The following is a 10,302-nucleotide window of genomic DNA, read 5'->3' as shown; positions in this document are numbered from 1 at the left end:
TTTGGCCCATCAAGTCTGCTCCGCCATTCAATCATGGCTGATCTTTTTCTCCTCTCCTCAGTCCCACTCCTCGGCCTTCTCCCCATAATGGTTTTCTAGTACAATAAGATAGGCCTATCACTTGACAATCTACCTCGTTATGATCTTGCACCTTATGGTCTACCTGCACTGTATTTACTCTGTAGTTGAAACACTTCATTCTGCATTCTCTTAATGTTTAAACTTGTCTCACCTCAAAGCACTGTGTGAAGTTCTGATGTGTATGAACAGTCTGCAAGACAAGCTTTTCACTGTATCTCCGCACATGTGTCAATAATAAACCAATTCCGGCTTCAATTAATCGACATGCCTTTGAGAATGTTGCAGGTGTGTGTCAGGTGCTTTAACGGATTCAATTTGCAGCAGCTGGGCTCGCTAGTGTGGTGCCGATAAACAGTGGTCTGTGCCATATTGTGCAATAGCAAAAGGATTCGACCCATGTGAGATATAACCTAGAGAAAGCAGAGCCTCTTTGAAACATTTATCATAGTTTCTCTACTGTAATTTCTGCAGGTCCTGAAGGAAATTATATACACAAGGTAGGACCATCTAGGTAATACTACTTGAAGCTAACATTGTGAAAATACTCATTGTTTTATATCCATTGCTGACTCCAAGGCCACATGAGTGGATATTTATGCTACTGTGTTTTTGTGGTATACAGAAAGTTACTGTTATCCCTTTTGCTTTCTCTAGGTTCCTCTCTGCAGGTGAATTATGGAGGATTATGGACTGTTTTCTGTCTGTCCCTTTTGTTCTGCAAAGACACAAATGTATAAATTATGAGCCTCTTGGTCCTTCAACCCTGCTCAACAGATTACGGCTAACCTGGTTATAATCTCAACTCCTCATTCCTGTATGACTATGGTAATCTTTCACCTCTTTGCTTATCAGACATCTTTCTTTCTCTGCCAAACATATTTAAAAGCTTTGCTTGTGCCAACCATTGAGGAAAAGAATTCCAAAGACTCATGGGCCTCTGAGAGGAAAAAAAAGTAATCTCATCCTTGTCTTCTTTATTTTCACACAGTAACTCTTAATTCCAGGATATGCATCCTTTCCACTTCCATCCTGTCAGGACCCCTCTTTTGATACTGTACAGAGGAGCCCAAGGACAGAAGAAAGACTCAGGAATTAGATTAATGAGGGGACTGAAATGGTTCCATGGAGAGCATTCCCTGATTGTGATCAGGGCAGTTGGCTAACCTTGTGTAAGGATGAAGCCAGTGGAACCTGCCCGGATAGCAAGGGAAGGAATTGAAGAGAAAGGGGAATGGATATAATTGTTTGAGGAGTGATGATGTGATTTACTTGCCTTTCCTGATTCAATAGCTAATAATTTGAAATAGCTAATACTTTTGGAGCTACAGTATGTCCAGTCAGATCTAGAGTCATAGACTCTGAGAGCACTACAACACAGAAACAGGCCCTTTGGCCCATCAAGTCTATGTTTTGAACTGATATTCTGCTTACAAACAAGAGAGAATCTGCAGATGCTGGAAATCTGAGCAACACACACAAAATGCTGGAGGAACTCAGCAGGCCAGACAGCATCTAGGAAGAGTACAGTCAACCCTTTGTCCTGAAACGTCGACGGTACTCCTTTCCTAGACGCTGCCTGGCCTGCTGGGTTCCTCCAGCATTTTGTGTGTATTGCTGCAATTCTACCAAGTCTAATTGACCCGCACCTGGACCATAGCCCTCCCAACCGTGTCCTAATCCAAACCTCTCATAAATTGCACAGTTGACTCCACATCCGCCACTTCCACTGGTAGCTCATTCTACAGTCACAACACCCTCTGAGTGAAGTTCCCCTTCAGGCTCCCTTTAAAATTTTCACCTTTCATCCATAACCTGTGTAACTCTGAGTGAGCATTGGCCCCAGGTTAACTGTCTGGTCTCAGATGTGTGAACATGTGTCATGCACAGTGGTATCAGGTGCAGTTTAAGCTAACCAGCGATTCTAATTAGGTCTAGAACTACAAATGACTCTAGCCAATTTCCAGTTAGCTACAACACAGACATGATAACTCTAGTCCGTCTAATTCAAGTCAAGTCACTTTTAGTGTCATTTTGACCATAATTGCTGGTACAGTACATAGCAAAAATGAGACAATGTTTTTCAGGACCATGGTGTTACATGACACAGTACAAAAAACTAGACTGAACTACAGAAAAAAAACAATACAGAGAAAAAAAAACACACAACAACTACACTAGACCACAGACCTCCCCAGGACTGCATAAAGTGCACAAAAACAGTGCAGGCATTACAATAAATAATAAACAGGACAATAGGGCAAGGTGTCAGGCCAGGCGCTGAGTATTGAGGAGTCTGATAGCCTGGGGGAAGAAACTGTTACATAGTCTGGTCGTGAGAGCCTGAATGCTTCAGTGCCTTTTCCCTGACGGCAGGAGGGAGAAGAGATTGTATGAGGGGTGCATGGGGTCCTTTATAAAAATTGTTTGCTTTACGGACACAGTGTGTAGTGTAAGTGTCCGTGATGGCGGGAAGAGATACCGCGATGATCTTTTCAGCTGACCTCACTATCCGCTGTAGGGTCTTGCGATCCAAGATGGTGCAATTTCCGAACCAGGCAGTGATGCAGCTGCTCAGGATGCTCTCAATACAACCCCTGTAGAATGTGATGAGGATGGGCAGTGGGAGATGGACTTTCTTCAGCCTTCACAGAAAGTAGAGACGCTGCTGGGCTTTCCTTGCTATGGAGCTGGTGTTGAGGGACCAGGTGAGATTCTCCACCAGGTGAACACCAAGAAATTTGGTGCTCTTAACGATCTCTACTGAGGAGCCGTCAATGTTCAGCGGGAAGTGGTTGCTCAGTGCCCTCCTGAAGTCAACAACCATCTTTTTTGTTTTGTTCACATTAAGAGACAGGTTGTTGGCTCTGCACCAGTCTGTTAGCCGCTGCACCTCCTCTCTGTAAGCTGACTCGTCATTCTTGCTGATGAGACCCACCACAGTCGTGTCATTGGCAAACTTGATGATGTGGTTCGAGCTGTGTGTTGCACAGTCGTGGGTCAGCAGAGTGAACAGCAGTGGACTGAGCACACAGCCCTGGGGTCCCCCGTGCTCAGTGTGATGGTGTTGGAGATACTGCACCCGATCCGGACTGACTGAGGTCTCCCAGTCAGGAAGTCTAGGATCCAGTTGAAGAGGGAGGTGTTCAGGCCCAGTAGACTCAGCTTTCCAATCAGTTTCTGAGGGATGATTGTGTTGAATGCTGAACTGAAGTCTATGAACAGGATTCAAACGTATGTGTCTTTTTAGTCCAGGTGGGTTAGGGCCAGGTGGAGGGTGACGGCAATGGCGTCATCTATTGAGCAGTTGGGACAATACACAAGCTGCAGGGGGTCAAATGAGGGGGGCAGCAGGGTCTTGATGTGCCTCATGACAAGCCTCTTGAAACACTTCATGATGACGGATGTGAGTGCAACGGGACGGTAGTCATTTGTGCAGGACACTGAAGACTTCCTCGGCACCGGGACGATGGTGGCGGCCTTGAAGCACGTTGCCCAAATCATCCCAATCAACAACATTTGGGAAGATGGTATAAATAATGCTATTAAGTGGCATTTTTTCACCAATAATTTCTTCTTTGGTGCTCAACTTGAATCTTATTCGAATCACTTGGTATCAGACATAATTGCATGTTGGACCCATCATAAGGCTGCACTGTCTGCTCCTGACAAAAACTTTGTGTTTACTTCTGTAAAGAGTCAAGGAGCCATGGTATAACTGAAGTCAATATAATTCAAGGGGAAACCTCTCCACTATCTGGTGCAATATGTCACAAAAGTACGACTGATGGTTAATCACCTCAGCCTCGGGTAATGATACAGAGATCCTCAAGGCAGTATCCCAAACCCAACCATGATCTCAGAAAGTTCAATTTATTTATTTTTTAATAACAGGAAGTAGGCAGACCTAGATAACATTCGGGAATAGACTATAGCTCACCTTTTAGAAATAGGCAGGGTATGGTCTTGCCCAGTGATGCTGTCATCCTGTAATTGGATTAAGTAAAGACAACTTCAGGCTTCTCCAGAATCGGAATGAGGTTTATTATCATTAACATGTGTCATGAAACTTGTTTTGCAGCAGCAGTACAGCATAATACATAAAAAAGCTTATAAGTGAAAATAAGGAATGTAAAAAAAAATAAGTACTGCAAAAAAAGATGAAAGCTTGAGGTAGTGTTCATGGGTACATGGTCTATTCAGAGATCTGATGGTGGAGGGGAAGATGTTATTCATAAAATGTTGAGTGTGTTTCTCAGGCTCCTGTACCTCATCCATAGCAATGAGAAGAAGGTGAGTCCTGGATGGTGAAGGTCCTTAATAATGGATGTTGCCTTCTTGAGTCATTGCCCACTGAAGATGTCCTCAATCGTGGGGAGGCTCATGCCTATGATGAAGTGGGCTGAGTATACCACCCTCTGCAGTCTCTTCCAATCCCATTCGTTAGTGCCTCCATGACTGACAGCCATGCAAGCAGTCAGAATGCTCTCATCAAAACATCTGTAGAAATTTGCTCGAGTCCTCGGTAATGTGCTGTAACAGAGAGTAGGGTTAAATTTAGAAGTGATTTTTGAGAATAGCAAGAACACAGTTTCCTCTGATTCATCAATCTTGCTTTTTTTTTAACCATGCCCCCCCCCCCACCAACAAGGATTTTCATCCTTGCTCTACCCGACTGACAGCTGCCTCTGAGCTGAAGTTCAACCCTGAAGCTGAAGGAATCTCAACTGTAAAAATGGCTCTGGTCTTTTGCTTGATATCCACCAGCAATGAAAGCTGGCTCTTACAGCCTGGCAAAGACTACAGAATGCATTATGTGCTTCAAAATACTCAGAGGATGCTTCTGGTTCATTGCCAGGAAAGCTGTTACTGGCCATCCAAGCATCCAGCATTCTCTTGCCAAGTTTATGGTGCAGGGAGTGAAGACAGGGGAGGAACAGCATCGGGGAAGAAGTGTAGTGTTCACTGGACTCAAATGAGTGATACTGCTCAAAATGGAGCTGCCTTCAGGCGGTTTATCAGAACGGCAGCGGTTTTGGAGGAAGGAAAGGGTCTGGAATATATTGTTCATGAGTGAAGGTGAGCCCAGGGTGGTGGGAGGAATGAGAAACAGAAATTTCAGGAAAGATCAAGGCTGATCATTGGCAAAGAACTTATGGTGGTGATGAGGTAAAAGGCAGTGAGCATAGGAAAGATGGGGGTGAGATTGGTTGGAGTTGGAAGCTTCTGTTATAGTTCTAAGGAGTGGGTCTGGTGGTGGTCAACAATAATATTGTACAGTTACCAGAAGGATAAGAAGTAAATAAAGGGATTACCCTTTGTAGGTGCTCATGTAATGATGTACTGAGACACCATGGTTGTTCCTGGGTGCCAAATGTTTTTCATGTATTGTGCAAAGGCAGTAAGTATGCCTTATACCTGAAATACATCATATCTCTTCCTGTATATAAAAATGTCTGTTTGGTGCTTCATCTCAGACTCGTGTTGCCAAGGCTGCGACAGCAGTGGGTGCATTCTGAATTTACATGTCCAGAAACCCAGGCTCAAATGAGAAAGTAATTAACTCATCTGCAGGGTTCTCCTCTTGATATCATTTTGAAAAGAAGTATTTGCCATTACCCTGTCATCCCTGACCACCTCAGTTCTCCGAAACCTTAACCTGACCCTATCTGCCTGAAGTCCGTTGAAAAGCTATTGATGTTCCAGCTTGCATTCCACTAGCAGGTCCAATTCCATCATAACAAGGCCTATTATCTGAGGCTTCTCAAAACACTTGGAATTCCTTGGTCAAAATTGGTGACTGAACTAAAGAATAGATTAAACAGAACTCAAGGTCCAACATCTCTGTCTCTTTTTTTCCTTTGGATTACTCCCCATAAGTAAATGTGTTTGGCACTCAATGCACAATGAATTCAGCTTCAGGAAATGTAACTTGATTGAAACAATGTAACATTAATAAAATGGAAAATTTATCATAGAAGCTAATTTATTTTGGGGTTTCTCCCCAATGTTAGATGGTGTTTCTGACAAAAATAGTTAAAATCCCATTTGAAATGTGTTATGTGCTTAGTTTCTACTATACTTACAATCACTGAGAGGGCTTCAATGAAGTTCCCAGCCTGTGGTTTTCAATTCACTAAGGTAAATAGAGGAATAAAGATCTAATGAAATAATGAGTAGTAAAATAGCAATGACGGGTCAATAATTTGCTGGTCTGCTGCAGATATTTCAGGGAAGGCATTTCTAGGAACTCTGCTGTTTCTAATAAACTGACATTGATTTTTAAAACAATGTCTCTTCATGTGAAGAGGTGAAAGAACCAAGCATGATTCAGGAAAAATACTGCTGGAGTGAACACACTACTAGGTGAAATTACTCCATATATTCAACTGGTTTAAAATCTTTAATCAGAATCGGCCTTAGGACCACTTTAAAATGTCGGGCTACAACATCCCATCTAATTCACCTCTTGTCATCTGAATATATCTGATAAGCCAGATCATTTACAAATGCAAGAAGGTACAGATCAAAAACTAAAACAGAAAATGCTGAAAAGACTCAGGCATAAGCCGCAAAGATGCATATAAACTAATGTTACAGTTATAGATCCATAATCGGAACTGTTTGCTCAGACATTGCCTTCTTAATCTCAAGGTCAGGTTGGTGAAGTTAAAGTAATATTTCAAATTCAGGAAACATAGGTGGTAGGCCAAGCCATACAACGTGGAAGTGTAGCAAGAATAAAAATAAATTGGAATCTAGTGATTAAGTGACACCATCCCAAGAGCAAGGACAGATGAGGGAGATAAAGAGTGGCTTACGATAACTATGAAGAGGTGTTCATTGTGGAGCTGAACTCATTGCCTGCGTGAATTCTGGTCCAGAAACTCTAAGGAAACCCAGCATCATCCAGGACAAAGAAAGGTACTTCACTGGCATCCCATCAACCACCTGAAGCATTCATTTTCTCCATCACTGGAGCATATTGGCTGAGTGGTGCCACAACACCAACCTCTTAATGACTTCAGGAGGAAACCGGAGGTCCAAGAGCCAGTCCTCATCGGGGGATCAGAGGTGGAGAGGATTAGAAACTTTAAATTCCTTGTTGTTACCATTTTCGAGGATCTGTCCTGGGCCCAGCATGCAAGTGCCATTACAAAGAAAGCACATCACTGCCTCTACTTCCCATCACTGAACTGTTCCCACAACCTATGGGCTCAATTTTAAAGACCCTTTATCTCATGTTCTCAATACTTATTGATTATTTTTTTTTGTAATTGCACAGTTTGTTGTCTTTCACACATTGGTTCTTTGTCTATCCTATTGGGTTTGGTCTTTCACTGATTCTATGGTATTACTTGTATTTGCTGTATAATGCCCACAAGAAAAAAAATTCAGGGTTGCATATGGTGACATATATGTACTTTGATTATAAATGTGCTTTATAGTGGATGCGGTATTCCCATATCCACCAGCATGTCCCAACCCCTCATAACCTCTAACACCAGTCATGAGAAGAGATATAAGCTAACGCCACCACCTCCACTTGAAGATTCCTCTTCAAGTCATGCAACACTTTGAATTGAAAATACAATGCAAACCCTTCATTAATGGTTACTAAAAATTCTGGGATTCCCTACCCAAATACACTGAGGGATTACTTTCACCAGAAGGTGAATCACTGAACTATTCCCACAACCTTGGGAAGCACGTTGCCTTCTCGATGTTGACGGGCAGTAAAAGTGGCCTTGTTAGTAATGCCCAGATCCTGGGGAAAAAAGAATGTACCACATAGGTTCAACAACTTCAAGGGGATGTAGTTCCTCGCATTATATGATCTTCCAATTCTAAAATGTGACTGTCCAGATCCAGCTCTCACACAGCCTTTCTTCACATTTCTAACAGTTTTATAACCAGAAAAAGAAACTATTCAAAGAAAACAGGAAAGCCACAATTTTGCTTTACTCCAAATACGTTTTTTGTATGCTATTACTTTCAGCAGAGCCATCTTCAGCTCTTGGAGACTTTGCCATAAATCTAGATGGCCGACAACAGCAGGTTGCCAAACTAACTTGTCTGATATCACAGGGTCTGAGTCTTTTGTGATGCGGATCTGTTTTGTACCCATTTAAATCCATGTCAACCAGTGTAATGTTACGCATTGCAGATTTTTGTTCCATAAAATAGCAGCTTGCAGTGCCAGTGTGAACATGCTAGCTTGTACCCCTATTAGGAAATGATTTTTGATTGAATTATTTCTGTTCTGTCTTCAGGAAAATTTCTCTTAATAAGGAAATGTTGCAATTTTAGGGATTTTATACTTTGATTTTCTAAAATTAACTCAGAAAAAATGTGCTTATTTATGATCACTTAAGTACTCCTTAACAATAGAATTGTGATGGGTATATTGGGAAGGGTGGATTCGTAGGAATACATATGATGAAAATTTAGTTCCCTGCCACATCCTAGTGCTCCATTATTAGTTCTTCACCCCCAGCATCGAAATGTCAAGTTTTCCCCATGTGGTTTAGTTGGAGCAGGCAAGTATTTCCCACCAGTCAGATAGGCTTCCCTCCCTTAAACTCACAGCTGATAGGTCATGACTGCAATAATGTAAAATGAGTCTAAACAGATACACTGGTATTCTTATATCCATTTACAGTTATTTTAAAAAATATATTTTAATAACCTATAATGATGCAAGTTCTCACATAAACATTTCAACCTGTAACCCTTTTTTTTAGTTATTCCTATTTTCTTGTCGTGCTTTGATATTTTAACCCACTGATGGGATCTTTTCTCAAAAGTAGTTCTCCAGTGGTTCATTGGTACATAAAGATACCCCAAATCTCACAGGTTACCAACCCTGGGGACATTATTCCCTCACCCCTCAGAATTTTCTACCATTTTGAGCTATTTGTGTCTGCATGCCGTATCATTAGCTGTTCTCCTTCATGAAATGAGCCTGTGCTTTAATAGTGCAGGAAGAACTATTTGTTGCCCTTTTTGATGGAAGCAGTCATAAATCTGCTGCCATCTTTAACTGGCAGGGAAGTTTGTTCTTCAATATCCGAGTCCATAAGACCAAAAGACAGAGGAGCAAGATTAAGCCATTCAAGTCTAAGCTTATCAAGTCTGCTTCACCATTCCATCAAGTCTGATTTATTATCCCTCTCAGCCCCATTCTCCTACCTTCGCCCCGTAACCTTTGGCACCCGTACTAATCAAGAGCTTATTAACCTCCATTTTAAATATACCCAGTGACTTGGCACCACAACCATCTGTGGCAATGAGCTCCACAGATTCACTACCCTCTAGCTTGAGAAATTCCTCCTCAGCTCTGTTGTAAATGGACGTCCTTCTATTCCAGGGGTTCTCAATCCTTTTTGTGCCATGGACCAATACTATTGAACAAGCAAGTCTGTGGACCCCAGGTTGGGGACGCCTGTTCTGTTCTGAGGCTGTGCCCTCTGGTCCTAAACACACCGCTGTAGAAAACATCCTCTCCATGTGCACTCTATCGAGGCCTTTCAATATTCAATACGTTTCAAAAAGATCCCCCCCCCCATTCTTCTAAACTGCAGCAAGTACATGCCCAGAGCCATCAAATGCTCTTCAAGTGTTAACCCTTTCATTACTGGGATCATTCTTGAGATCCTCCTCTGGCCCCTCTCCAATGCCAGCACATCCTTTCTTAGATTAGGAGTCCAAACTTGCTCACAGTATTTAAAGGGCAGCCTGGCCAATGCCTCATAAAGCCTCAGCATTACATCTTTACTTTCGTATTCCAGTCCTCTTGAAATGAATGCTAACATTCCACTTACCTAACAGTTAAAAATTATCCCTCTCTAGCAGCCTCTCAAATAGTGCAATCACTATGGCTGAGCACTGAGTAGAATGATTCATTTGGTTTAGTCTTACCAAAGGAACAGATAACTAAATTCACTGTTATCTCACTCTTTGTTTATCCGAACATGCTGGGTCCACCTGTTTCCTTTCCAAGCTGTTAAACAGTACAACTGAGTAAAGCCACAGTCCATAAAACTGGTTGCTTTGTTGTTTCCATAAAAGGCCATCATCCTCCTCAGCCTGAGTTTCAATCTCTGAGCTAATTGCAGATTTCAAACATTTCAGTGTACCAACTACATTTACTGCTGGCACAATTCAGAACGTTGACATCTAGATAAGAAAACCTGCAAATGAATCCAGGACTTCTGCTTTACA

The 10,302-nt window shown here is 42.1% G+C and overlaps 1 long non-coding RNA gene across 1 annotated transcript; it reads right to left on the bottom strand.

The window, feature by feature from the left end:
* Positions 1-4,601: 4,601 nt before the first annotated feature.
* On the bottom strand, positions 4,602-9,976 carry LOC132385030 (uncharacterized). Its single transcript, XR_009509056.1, has 3 exons — positions 9,903-9,976; positions 6,165-6,214; positions 4,602-4,611 (listed from the first exon to the last, which is right to left on the bottom strand). It is a non-coding gene; the product is annotated as an uncharacterized LOC132385030 (long non-coding RNA).
* Positions 9,977-10,302: the final 326 nt, after the last annotated feature.

This window comes from Hypanus sabinus, chromosome X2, assembly GCF_030144855.1.
Source record: "Hypanus sabinus isolate sHypSab1 chromosome X2, sHypSab1.hap1, whole genome shotgun sequence".
Taxonomy (NCBI): domain Eukaryota; kingdom Metazoa; phylum Chordata; class Chondrichthyes; order Myliobatiformes; family Dasyatidae; genus Hypanus; species Hypanus sabinus.
Note: the sequence above shows the minus strand (reverse complement) of the source record. Positions and strands in the feature narration are given on the sequence as shown.